The sequence below is a fragment of the Mercenaria mercenaria genome, unplaced genomic scaffold (assembly GCF_021730395.1).
Source record: "Mercenaria mercenaria strain notata unplaced genomic scaffold, MADL_Memer_1 contig_3166, whole genome shotgun sequence".
NCBI lineage: Eukaryota > Metazoa > Mollusca > Bivalvia > Venerida > Veneridae > Mercenaria > Mercenaria mercenaria.
This window is the reverse complement of record NW_026461281.1, coordinates 47667-59269: the sequence shown is the minus strand read 5'-3', so window position 1 is coordinate 59269 and position 11603 is coordinate 47667. Positions and strand designations below refer to the sequence as shown.

Sequence of the window (11603 nt, the reverse complement as noted above, 5' to 3'; positions counted from 1 at the left end):
AACCGATGCAAGTTGCGGTGTGGTCTAGTGTTTGACAGGTATGATTTGTAAGCTTACGGTGCTGGTTCGAATACAGGACGAGCTACTTATTTCTATTTTCCAGTATGTTTTACCTGAAGAAGGTATACAGGTAAAACTATTTGTATCAAGGTAATCAAGAGCGCACATAGGTATACTCTATGTTTTTTTTTCTCTACTTTTATCTTATACAGTGTTAACTTTCTTCTCAATTTAAGCGTCTTATCATGCAAAGTGGATACATTTATTTATCTTTTTTGACATACAAAACGATTTTATAAACAAAGCTGAAGAGGAAATAATTGCAATTGTTTTATGTATCTAAAACATATTATTTTTGTTTTATTATTATTTAATAGGTCTGCAGAATTGTACAAAATAAGTGTAACGTGTTTGTATGATGTATGTCATAAAAGAGAAAAAATAAATTATATAAAAAAATATATATTTGTTTCATGATTTTCTCGTACACTTATACTGAGTACTTATTGACATTTTCCACACCATCTCATATCAGAATAGGTATTGAATCTATTGACATTGCAAAATCCATAAAAACTCTGGTATGGGAAATGAAACCAATGTTACGATAGTTAAAACATTATGAATAAGTAAAAATAATTTAGAAAAAAAAGGCTCGAACCTACACCACACAAACATAAACAGAATAGAGGTCCGGCGCACCATCTACCAAACTACAAAGCTGTTATGTAAAATTGATCGTATCTAGAATTAAGAATACTACTATATACAAATTAACACCACTATTCTTATACTATTACTATATACTTATTCTACATTGATATATATGCTGTTCGTAACAATTAAACACAATGCTTCATATATAAGTAATAAACTTTGAAAAATAATGTGTTGTTGTGTTTATATATTACTCCAAACATGCCCCACTTTCCAAAAATATGTGAATTTTCCATGAAATTTGAGACTTTATTTATGATTTTCGCCTTGGCGGCATCCTTTACCAGTCTTAATATTTTAACCACTACTTCGTACATTAAAAACCAACAAAAAGTGCAAAAATCATCGCTGGTGAGCAATGCCGCCATATTCAAAAACGAAAAAAACGTCCGTCTCAGAGACACATTTTTATCCGAAATTACATAAGCCTCGATTTCGGTAAAATGACGTTGAAGTTGACGTCACTTAATTAGATATTTGTTTTCATTAATTTGTTTTTCAAGCAACAGCCATTAGAGCTAGTGTTAAAATCAATAATATTGGACGAAGATTTTTAAGTTTTTAAAACGTTTCAACATTTAGTGAAATATCACAAACCTAATGAGTGAATTAGCGAATTGTTTCCCTTTGAAATCAACACGCCATTATCGGTGGATACATGTCTGAAACTGGGTCAGAGAATACATGCAGTTATTGCTCTGAATATACGCGGATATTTAAAGTGCATGGCGGATTTAATAATTGTTATGGTAAGTGTTAATTTTCATTATAAATTTATTCGTAATTGGAGGTAAAACAAAAGGGACAGACCGCTTCGTTTGTTGACGTATCGAAGATGCAACTTTGCAGCGAAAAATAGCAGTGTTGACATTTCGATTCGACTGTCTATCTATCTATCTATAAATACTGCATGACACCCTTGCGAGTATTTTATGCAGGTGCGCGTCTGTGCATAAGAGTTTAAAAGCAGGAATGTACAGGAGAAATAAAGTAATACATAAAGTATTTGTGAGAATTTGAGACAAAGCTGATAGTGCTAATAAAAAGGCGAGATGTACAGTAAAAAGATTAAAAACAGCCTAGTCACTCAGAAGTCCTGGCACAGTTTGGTTACCCCTTGCCTAAACTGGTCCAGGGTAGGTGCCTGAGCAATGTCAGCCGGCAAAGAATTCCAGAGAATGATGGTAGCCGGGTAGAAAGAGAACTTGTAATAATTACAGGGTGTTTGAATTTGCCGGAAAGATAGGGAATGCATGTGTCTAGTGAGCCGGGTAGGGGGTAAAATATAAGATGGCATTGGCACTGCAACCAGTCCGTGGACAATCTTGTAAAACATCAGTAGCCTGGCATCATTTCTTCTGTTTGCAAGGGAACGCCACCCCAATTGCTTTAACATGTGTGTGACACTGCTGTAATTTGAATAGTCACTGATGACCCATCGAGCGGCCCTGTCAAATACTTTTAATATCTTTCCTGTGTATTTGTACGTTTTCATGATGGCAGAATATACTTGTAGCCAAGACAGTCGGGCATCTACTATGTTAAGTAGGCCTACATTCTGTATGAAACTTTCTATCTAGAAATTGTAAAGAGGTAAATGAACTGATGAACAGGAATATTACAAGATATTGTACATTGTTTAAACTGTCACAGATGTGAACAGTTTAATAATTACATGGTCATTATGCACAGTGGAATCTATGAAAATTGAAAATTATAGTACAATAACACAGGAAAAGTGGTGTTTTAAATTGTCACTTTTTGTTGTAATTATAGCAACTAAAATAGACTGAAAATTTCTTAAAAATTCTACATGCAAATTACAATAAAAACTACTTTTTTCATTCTCACTACTGCCATTACTGGTAGACAGCATGCTGGTAGGCTACTAAATAAATGAGAAATTCTTTTTTTATATTTTTCAGGATAACCTCCAGCAGTAAGAAATATAAAGGCTCACTGCAGTTTTGAGTGCTCAACAAATATTGACCCCATACTATGCTCAGCAAGTAGGGCCCTTGTATTTCTGTGAATCCTCATGCAGGTATAAGATTTTGAAGTTAGTGTTTACATTCATGTCCGTGTCAGTATCCTCAAATGCACTTTTTCAATATCAATTTTAACTATGAAATTCCATATATCACTAAATTAAATTCCATAGTCTTCAAACAAATCATGACTCTATGAATAAAAGCTTCAGGCCTGCAGTGTACATTTTACATTGGAATTATAGTGACACCTTTGCAAAAATTTTGTCAAGTAAAATTATCTAAAGGAAGTTATGTTTTGTTAAGACTTGATATTACTAATTTCTATGGGGTTTTTTTTACTGAACTTTCTGTAAATCCCTGAAATTGGGTTGAAAATACTGCATTGCTTTATAATAAAGATGCTATATCATAAGCACTGTGAATTGGAATTCAATTAAATTTTGATAAATACAAGTTAATGTTAAGCAATATCTATAAGAAAGGATGAACTGTTTGGTCAGTGTTGATTCACTCCATTTTTGATGAGAATTTAATACATTTCTTATAAACTGTTCTTGCTTTTGTATGAAAAGTACAGTACTGTTGTTGGAAGAGGAGCAAACAGTGTGGTATCTATGGTCCACCATCACTTCAAGCATCAAGGCTATGGAGAAAAGAATGTTTCATTACATATGGACAATTCTAGTGGACAAAATAAGAAAAGTGTTGTAATAAGGTAAAAATTCCCAATAAAAAAAGAAATATTTATTAAGCACACAGAATTTGATGTTGAAGTATTTAATTTTACAGTGTGTAGAGATGGTACCTACCCAAATAAATCAAAGGGGGACAACTCTAAATTGATCAATAAACTGAAGCCAACATTAAACATTGATCAAAAGTGAAAGAAAAATCAGATAGGTCCTTTTTCAAACAACTTATCAGGCAGACAAAATATGACCTACATTTGTTTAAATCCCTTTGTATTCAATATACAATATGCACGCTTTTCTCATGACTTACACTGACAATTATTTTGTAAGTTGTAGTGAGGCCCTGATAGAAAGTTTAGTAATGCTTGAAGATTATATAGAATAATGCATACATTCCTTTGAAGAAAATTAATGACATTAAGAAACGTTATTAAGTTTTGATCTTTTAGCCAAAGTTGGTTTAAATCATTTATTGTTCTCAATGGTGATACATTGGTTTAACCAACATTTATATATCAAAATATAAAATGTATATATATGCAACAATGAAAAATAACAAAAAAAGTTAAATTGGTAACACAAAAATTCATTGTCGTCAAATATAATCATAATGTTTTAAGGTAGTGGTTGTAATTACTACATGTTAAGGTAGCTGACAGGTAATGACTCTATGTAATGTATTTTAAGCAATTCTCAGTTTAAACATTATCCGGAGGGATCGAACTAGCACGATCATTTGCTTTCCTTGAAAAACGAATAAATGCTGAAAAAGCATATGGAGATTACTCTATGTGATGTCAACTACCCTAAACAAACTAAAAGGTGTTTTATTTATTGTTGATAACAAAATAATCGGATAATTTCAGATATCAACATTAATTTAAAACTTATACCAGTGTTTACACAATTTGAAAAAAAAGGTTTTTGTTGGGGCCTCTCATTTACAAATATATCAACAATTATCACCTGAATTGAGTGCATTCATGAATGGAAAATATTGATGGCAAAAAGGTGTAGGGGTTTGTTTACAATATATAATCTTTAATAACTTCTTTAAGGTACATTTTTGGTATGGTTTTGGTAAGCTTATAATAAAGAGCATGTCATTCTCTTTCACTCAGATTTTTTTCAAGCGTTTTAGACTCTTGGCTAGTCTTGGAATTTGACTTTATTAAAAGACAAAAGGAAGTTCAGTATAGGCTCTTTCAAAATGTTGAAAGTAGAGTAAACTTACCTTATACTCTATTAAATGTATTTAGCTGTGGGAGCTTTTGATATAGACTATAATTGGGGAAGTCCTAAAATCTTTGAAAAACGGTCAATACAAGAGTTGTCCATTTTGCTTCAGATATTTTGAGAGAGTCATTTTTTAGATATCAATTATTTCTATTATTGACATGGAGAAAAGGAAAACCATAAATATATTTAGAAAATTGGTGCACTTAGCTATCATTTCACTCTGAAAAAAAAAACTATAAAGATGAATTTGAATTTTTTAGGTACCATCTCTACAGTGTGTTCATAAACTTCAGTTTGGAAAGTCACTAGTTTCCAGTTTATATATATAATGTGCATAATTTTATGTAAATGAAAAGTAATATCTCCACTGATGAACATTGAATTACAATTTGAATATTGCATACTTACACAACATACTGTATTAAGACTTAGGTGTGTATGTAAGAAAATAAACTGTGTAGCTGGCATTTATTTGTTTTAATAAAGTGATGCTATGTTGTATTCTAAGGACTCACTATTGCTACTTAGAAGTTTTTGTTTAAGAATTCATTGTTTAAATATACCCGTTATTTTAGCTATGGAATGTGGCTTGTTATGATGGGTCTACATGATGACTTGGAGTACAACCTGATTGAGGCCCGGCATACAGAATTCAGTCCTGAACATGTTTAGGTATATTTGGCTTGAGCCTCTTTAATCAGTTATGTTTTTATTAATAATCAAGTATTGATAAAACTTGCTGCAGAGATCATGTCTGCAAAGAGGCCACTTACATTAAAATACCACAGTTTCTGTTTATGTTTGTGTTGTTAAAGAGTGTCTAGCTCACTGCAAGCAAGTTAAACAGAAATAACATAATTCTAATAAAGTAACTGTTTTTTCATAAACAGGTTAAAGAACTATTTGTTAAAATGAGATCAAAATCATGGCCCTTACTTGATGTACAATATGTGCGATGGTTGAATTTTTTCATGAAAAGAAGTTATTACTGTAATAAAATTCTAAAATGTTATTTAATGTAATTATGTGTGGGCTGTCATTTGGACAGCTGTTGTTCAGGATTGATGAAAAGGTTATGTGTTCTTTGTCTTAAATATTTGATACATTTATCATTACAGAATGTCTTCTGCATGACCTGGTATAGATAGTATTCTTGAAGGATTATAACTTTAACACAGAGACGGAGATTAATATTTTTAGGCAGGGGGTTGGCATGACAGGCAAATTCACCAACCGTATTACCATTTCTGAGCTGGATGCCAGTCGACAGTGGTACCTGTATAATGAAATAGCGCCCCTTTGCAGCAACAGCAATGTATGCTCAAAACCAGCAGTGTCAAAGCCATTAAAATTGAGAACTCAAGTCATTTAAAACGAAGAATGAATGGAAAAAAGTGTTTAACATTTAAAGTAATACAGAGAAAGAGCTCTGAAATTTTGATTAATTTGAAAGTGTTTTTGATTTTTTGAAGATGTACAAGACCCAAATTCCATATATTTGAAAAAGAACAAATGATACATATAGTTTATGTAAACATTGAATTAACAACTTTATGGTGTCAACAGTACTATGCATTTGTTAAATATTGACTCACTATATACATGTAAGGCTGAACACAGTATAAATGTGAAATTCCTCTAAAACACTGGAAGATTTTTCAACAATAATTGTAACATATATGGTAGTAATGTACATTTTTTTCATAACGACAGTTGGATTATACAGATCTACGAAAATTTTCTGCTGTATTCAAACTGCATGTAATCATTTCTGTCGGCAGTATCATGTTTATTTTCCCTTTTCATGAACAATTAATTTAACCTGTCTGAAAGCACAATATATGTATAATTTGTAAAACATACATTGGATTATTGTGGAAACAATTTAGTTTTTGTATGCCTAATTATATATTATTGCCGTTAGTATCATCTAACTCTTTTAATATGATCAAGACATTTAATAAGGCAGTTTTCTTAAACTATTACTGTGTGTTAAATGAGATTATGTAGTATTATGTTTACGGAACTAATTGCGTAACCATGGAAACATTTTTCTGTTGTTCTATATTATGTCTTGAAAAAAACATTGTTTGAAGAACACTTTTCAGTGGTGCATTTTTTAAAAATTTTACAATTAATGGTAAATGCTGAAAGTGTTCTACAATAACTTAGCAAAAACGTCATTGTTGTCTCATTGAAGCATATACTGCAACTCCATTGTAACCATAGCAACAGAAATATATTGTATTATTTATGAATAATGATCTTCACAAACAAATTACATATGTTATTTTTCTAAAAGAATGACCTAAATTGGTTTTATTCCATAAAAAACAGACATGGGTGGTTTTCAAAATAATGAAGCAAAAGTGTGACATAGGGGTTGAAAATTCAAACTTATTTTTTAGGGTGGTCACCTATTTTTTATGATAGCAAATACTTCAAATTTGAAGGAAATAACTCTCGGAAAGTGTTGAGAAATGCCAATAAGAAAATATTTCAGCCTTTAATTCGAAAGTTCAGTGAATTTCCCGTAAGATGGGTGATAAATGTTGCAGTGTTTTATGACAAGGAAATATGTATAACAGTAATTTTTTAAACATAAATGATAAGTAATGGGTGTATGTGTATGGTTTGAAACTTATTTACTCATATGTTTGTGGACATTGGTTTTTAAAATCACAATTTCTGCACAAATCTGACATGAAAATAAAACTTTACCTAGAAAAGTTGTTGCTAAATGCAAAATAACTAACATATAATTATAAAACCTATTTTTTTCTCTCACTTTGCATGTTTGTAAACCACATGCCAAATTTCAAGAATGTCCAGTAATTCTAATTTCTAGAATTGTCAACTCAAAATTGAGTTATTGTACAGATGCACAGGGGACACATACTGAAGATCAGTGTAATATTCATCCATTATTAGTTTTCTATTCATAAAAAGACTAATGGTGATCAACTTTAGACAAATACCATTAAAAAATTAATTTATTCCACAAAATAACTACAAAATTGAAAATTTTCACTACAAAAACATGAAAATTCAACTGAATGTAATGCTTTAAATGAAAAATAAGTGACTTTATACATAACTAATACACTGAGATCATTTAGTTTACATGCAATGCTTATTCATAGTAGAAAAATGACAAAATGCCATGCATGATAAATGGAATAGTAAAATTCATACATACTTTATAATGTTACTAAAAAGGGTGCACAGGGGACAAATTGTATCAAAATATTTATTCATAGAATATGTTCATGGTAAGTAAAATTCTTTTAACTACACAATATTTACTAGTGAACATTACATATTTAGGTAAACTTAGAGCTTAAGAAGCAATAAAATTGATGTTTCCACTTTTAAACTTGAAAATTGGCAACTTCAGAAATAAATGCAAACAATGAATTTTAAATTGTCCAGGGTTTCTTATATAATGCTAAATTATCAAGTAATGCCTAAATTTTGCTTTCACACTGCTAAGAATACAGAACTGCCACCACAAATTACAGTAATGCTATGAAAATTGATATATGTCAAAAAAGGGTGCACAGGGGACATCACTTTTGGCTCTGTGAATATTTAACAGTCAGTAATATGTGAAGTTGAATGCTGCTTTTGTATCTGTTGTAACTCCCTTTCAAGGAAAATAAAGTAAAATCCCATTTTATTTAAAGAATATAAGAAATCTGACACTTAACAACTAAAAAGGTGCACAGGGGACAGTTTTAGGTGTATAGACATCCATCAAGTTTCTGAGAAAGTTGATTTATTAAAGAAAAAAAATCATACTGTGTCTTCACAGCTGAAGGGATAAGGATCTTAAAAAAACATTAAGACTTTAGAAAAGTAATAGGGTTATGAAATTGTAGTGTTCAACATTTAAATTTTGTATTTTTTTCACTATTTTTTGTGAAGGGGGTTCCATCACAAGATGTGAAATATTGGTAACAATAAGATGTCGGTAATGAAAAGAAGTATTTTATTTAAATGTGCAGAGTTTAAGTTATACAAAAAAGCCAAAGCTGTAACAATAAAGCATGGTTTTAAAAAGTAAGCCACAGTTCAAAACTATACTTCATGTAAAATGTCACACTTTTTTGGGTGCACAGGGGACAAAATTAGCTATATAATTTAAAATAACTTTAAAACTGTTTGATTCATTAAGCTGAAATCGCACACATTTATTGACTACATTGATTTGGATATAATTTGCCCCAAAATGCATTCTAAAACTAAACTGAATTAAAGTAAGGTGAGAGAAAAGAAAAAGCTTCATTATTTTGAAAACCACCCACATAGCAAATATTCTCATTTTTATCTCCGTTTCCATGGCAACCATATTTTTTTGCCTCAAATTATAGGCGTTGCTTAGGGTTATATCTTAGCATATCTGAATGTTAATTATACGTTCTGATGTAATTGTTATAAGAGATTTTCGTGTTTCCATAAAGAAAATCAATCGGTTGCCATGGCAACAGCACAATTTCAAATGAATTAAAATATGAGATTTTGCATTCTGAGTTGTTGATCATTCATTATAATAATATTTCAACAGCATTTGATGTTGTGCCATTTTAACCTATAAGTGAACCAAGCCCTTTGAAAATGGTCATTCAAGGGCGGTACAGACAAATTGCGGTGATTATCCATAAATTAAGTCTTGGGTTCGCCCACTGAACACAATAGGGAGAGCGCTGATCTATGTATCGCAGGGTCATGAGTTCGATCCCTGTGCGGGGTGTTTGTTCTCTGTGACGAAATCATTCGTCATCCAAATCTGATTCATATAGGGAATTGTAATGGAGAATCCTGGAACACTTTTTAGGTTAACTGCCAGGTATTACATGCTCAGTACATCTAGAAACGCAACATATACCTTCGATTTTTTCATAATTTCTTTTATAATTTCCTTGTATATGTATAGTTGTGTAGTTGTTTAATTTTGATTTATTTAAAGTCTGTTCTTAAAGGTACACAGCTGAACCTTTTGAACAAACTGGAATGCTGCTACTGACCAGGATTGATGAGATGGTATAAAGTGATTTATTAGGATTCTTCGCACTGGCAGCTCCTGAAACCGGCAAACAAAACCATTTAGGCACAAATAAAATTGGTCTTTACAAGGATGGTATAGATCAAGTTATGTGAAGATCCACCAAATGGTTCATACGAAAAACTTATTTATATATATATTTTTCTACTTTTGCCTTTGGACGACCCCTAAAGGGGTGGAATTGAAATATTTGAAACTGAAACATATTTATAAAAAAGAAGGTATGGGATGGGGGTCCATTGCCGAGTGGTAAAAGGTCGCACACTTTGAATAATTTACCCATCATCTTTGTGGGTTGAAAACCTCGCATGGAGTTGAAATTGTCTTCATATGTGAAAGCCATCCATCTGACCTGGGAAATGGTTCAGCTCTTGTGGCAGCCTGTGTTTCATTGTGTTCTGAGGGGCTCTTGGGCTTTTCTCAACAATGCAAAATTAACTTATGACTATAAAAGTGCATATAGATCTATAGAGAAAGCACTAATGAAAACACGTCCATGTATAATTTTACCATCTGTTCATCATTTTTGCGTTTGTTATCGTTCTTTAACTTTTGACAACGAACTCTTGGAATAAACTCATCAAGTTGCATAATTTTTATAACGCTGTATAAATAGTTATAACATTTTTATACTTTTTCTATTGTTCTTATATTACCCCGATCGGAGTAAAAATCCCAATAGAGATAATGTTCTCTGATCGGAGAGATGTGTCCAACCCTTTTTAAAGTAATTGAAAAAATAAAGAGTACTCAGATACGCAATTTGTATAAAACGGCACGTGACGGGATCGCGCAATCAACAGTAATGTGTTTACTAGATAAGAATATATGCGTTATAATGTTAATATTAAATGTATACGGCAATGTAATTTTTAGTTTAGTTGAAACTGAAGAATTTTGATTTATTGAAAAACAATATCTAAAATATCATAATAACAAAAATTTTCGTATCAATGAAAGCGATCTTATCTTTACATTTGTTGCAATACTATATAATTTCTGTTACAGTGGGACTATGGAACACAACTGGAATTTATGAAAGATGTGTTTTCACGATACAGGTGGAAATGTCATCTGCGTCTGATCTTGAGAAGTTCATGCTGTGGAAGGGTGTGTTAGACAAACCTGTTGACCTCTGATATCAAATGTTTACAAAATGTTAACAGGTTCTTCATGCAATACAAATAGCATATTGTTGTTAACAGGAGCGTATCAAGTTGGGCATTTAATTATAAATTTACATATCACCCGATAATACTTTAGCGCTCAAAAGCCATTCAAGAAACCGTGACAGATGAGAAGAGGAATATAAATACTCTTAACTGATCTTTCAGTAAAAAGAATGTTATATTTTCTTAATATATGATTGGTTTATTAATAAAAACTGATAAATGTGTTTATAATAATCTGTTTTACTGCCACGTGTTCCTTAATGACGAGCCGTGCTTTCCTTCTTTTTTTTTACTTTTTTTGTTTGTTTGTATTTATAAATATTTACAATAAACGTTTGACAAACCAAAACCAACTTGACTTTTTGAAATAAAGGAGCAAGTAAGTAGTTTATAACACTCGGAACATATCTGCATGGTGATTACATCTCTGCGGAGAGATTTGGAAACCCCGCTACGCTCGTTTTGTTCACAGATTCACAAATCTATTCACATGTCTACATACACTTGTGTTTAAACAGTATAATTTAATTTCTGTAACATTGTGTTGCACTGTCATTACATTAGCGGTGAGCAATACTTTTTTGACCAAACTGAAAGAATAATGACTTGATCAAGAAAACTAGTCTCCTAGTACCTTTTTAACTTGAGGCATACCCGTCTGTAGAAAGGCTGAACAGTAGCAGTAATGTAGTCGTCCTGAAATAAATAAAAGAAAAAGAGAACCTAA

General features: G+C 31.5%; 1 long non-coding RNA gene across 1 annotated transcript; it reads left to right on the top strand.

Moving 5' to 3' along the window:
* The first annotated feature begins 1287 nt into the window (after window positions 1-1287).
* LOC128552799 (uncharacterized) lies at window positions 1288-9165 on the top strand. The gene is made up of 6 exons (XR_008369168.1): window positions 1288-1466; window positions 2643-2761; window positions 3281-3423; window positions 5215-5311; window positions 5758-6982; window positions 8951-9165. It is a non-coding gene; the product is annotated as an uncharacterized LOC128552799 (long non-coding RNA).
* The last annotated feature ends 2438 nt before the right edge of the window (window positions 9166-11603 follow it).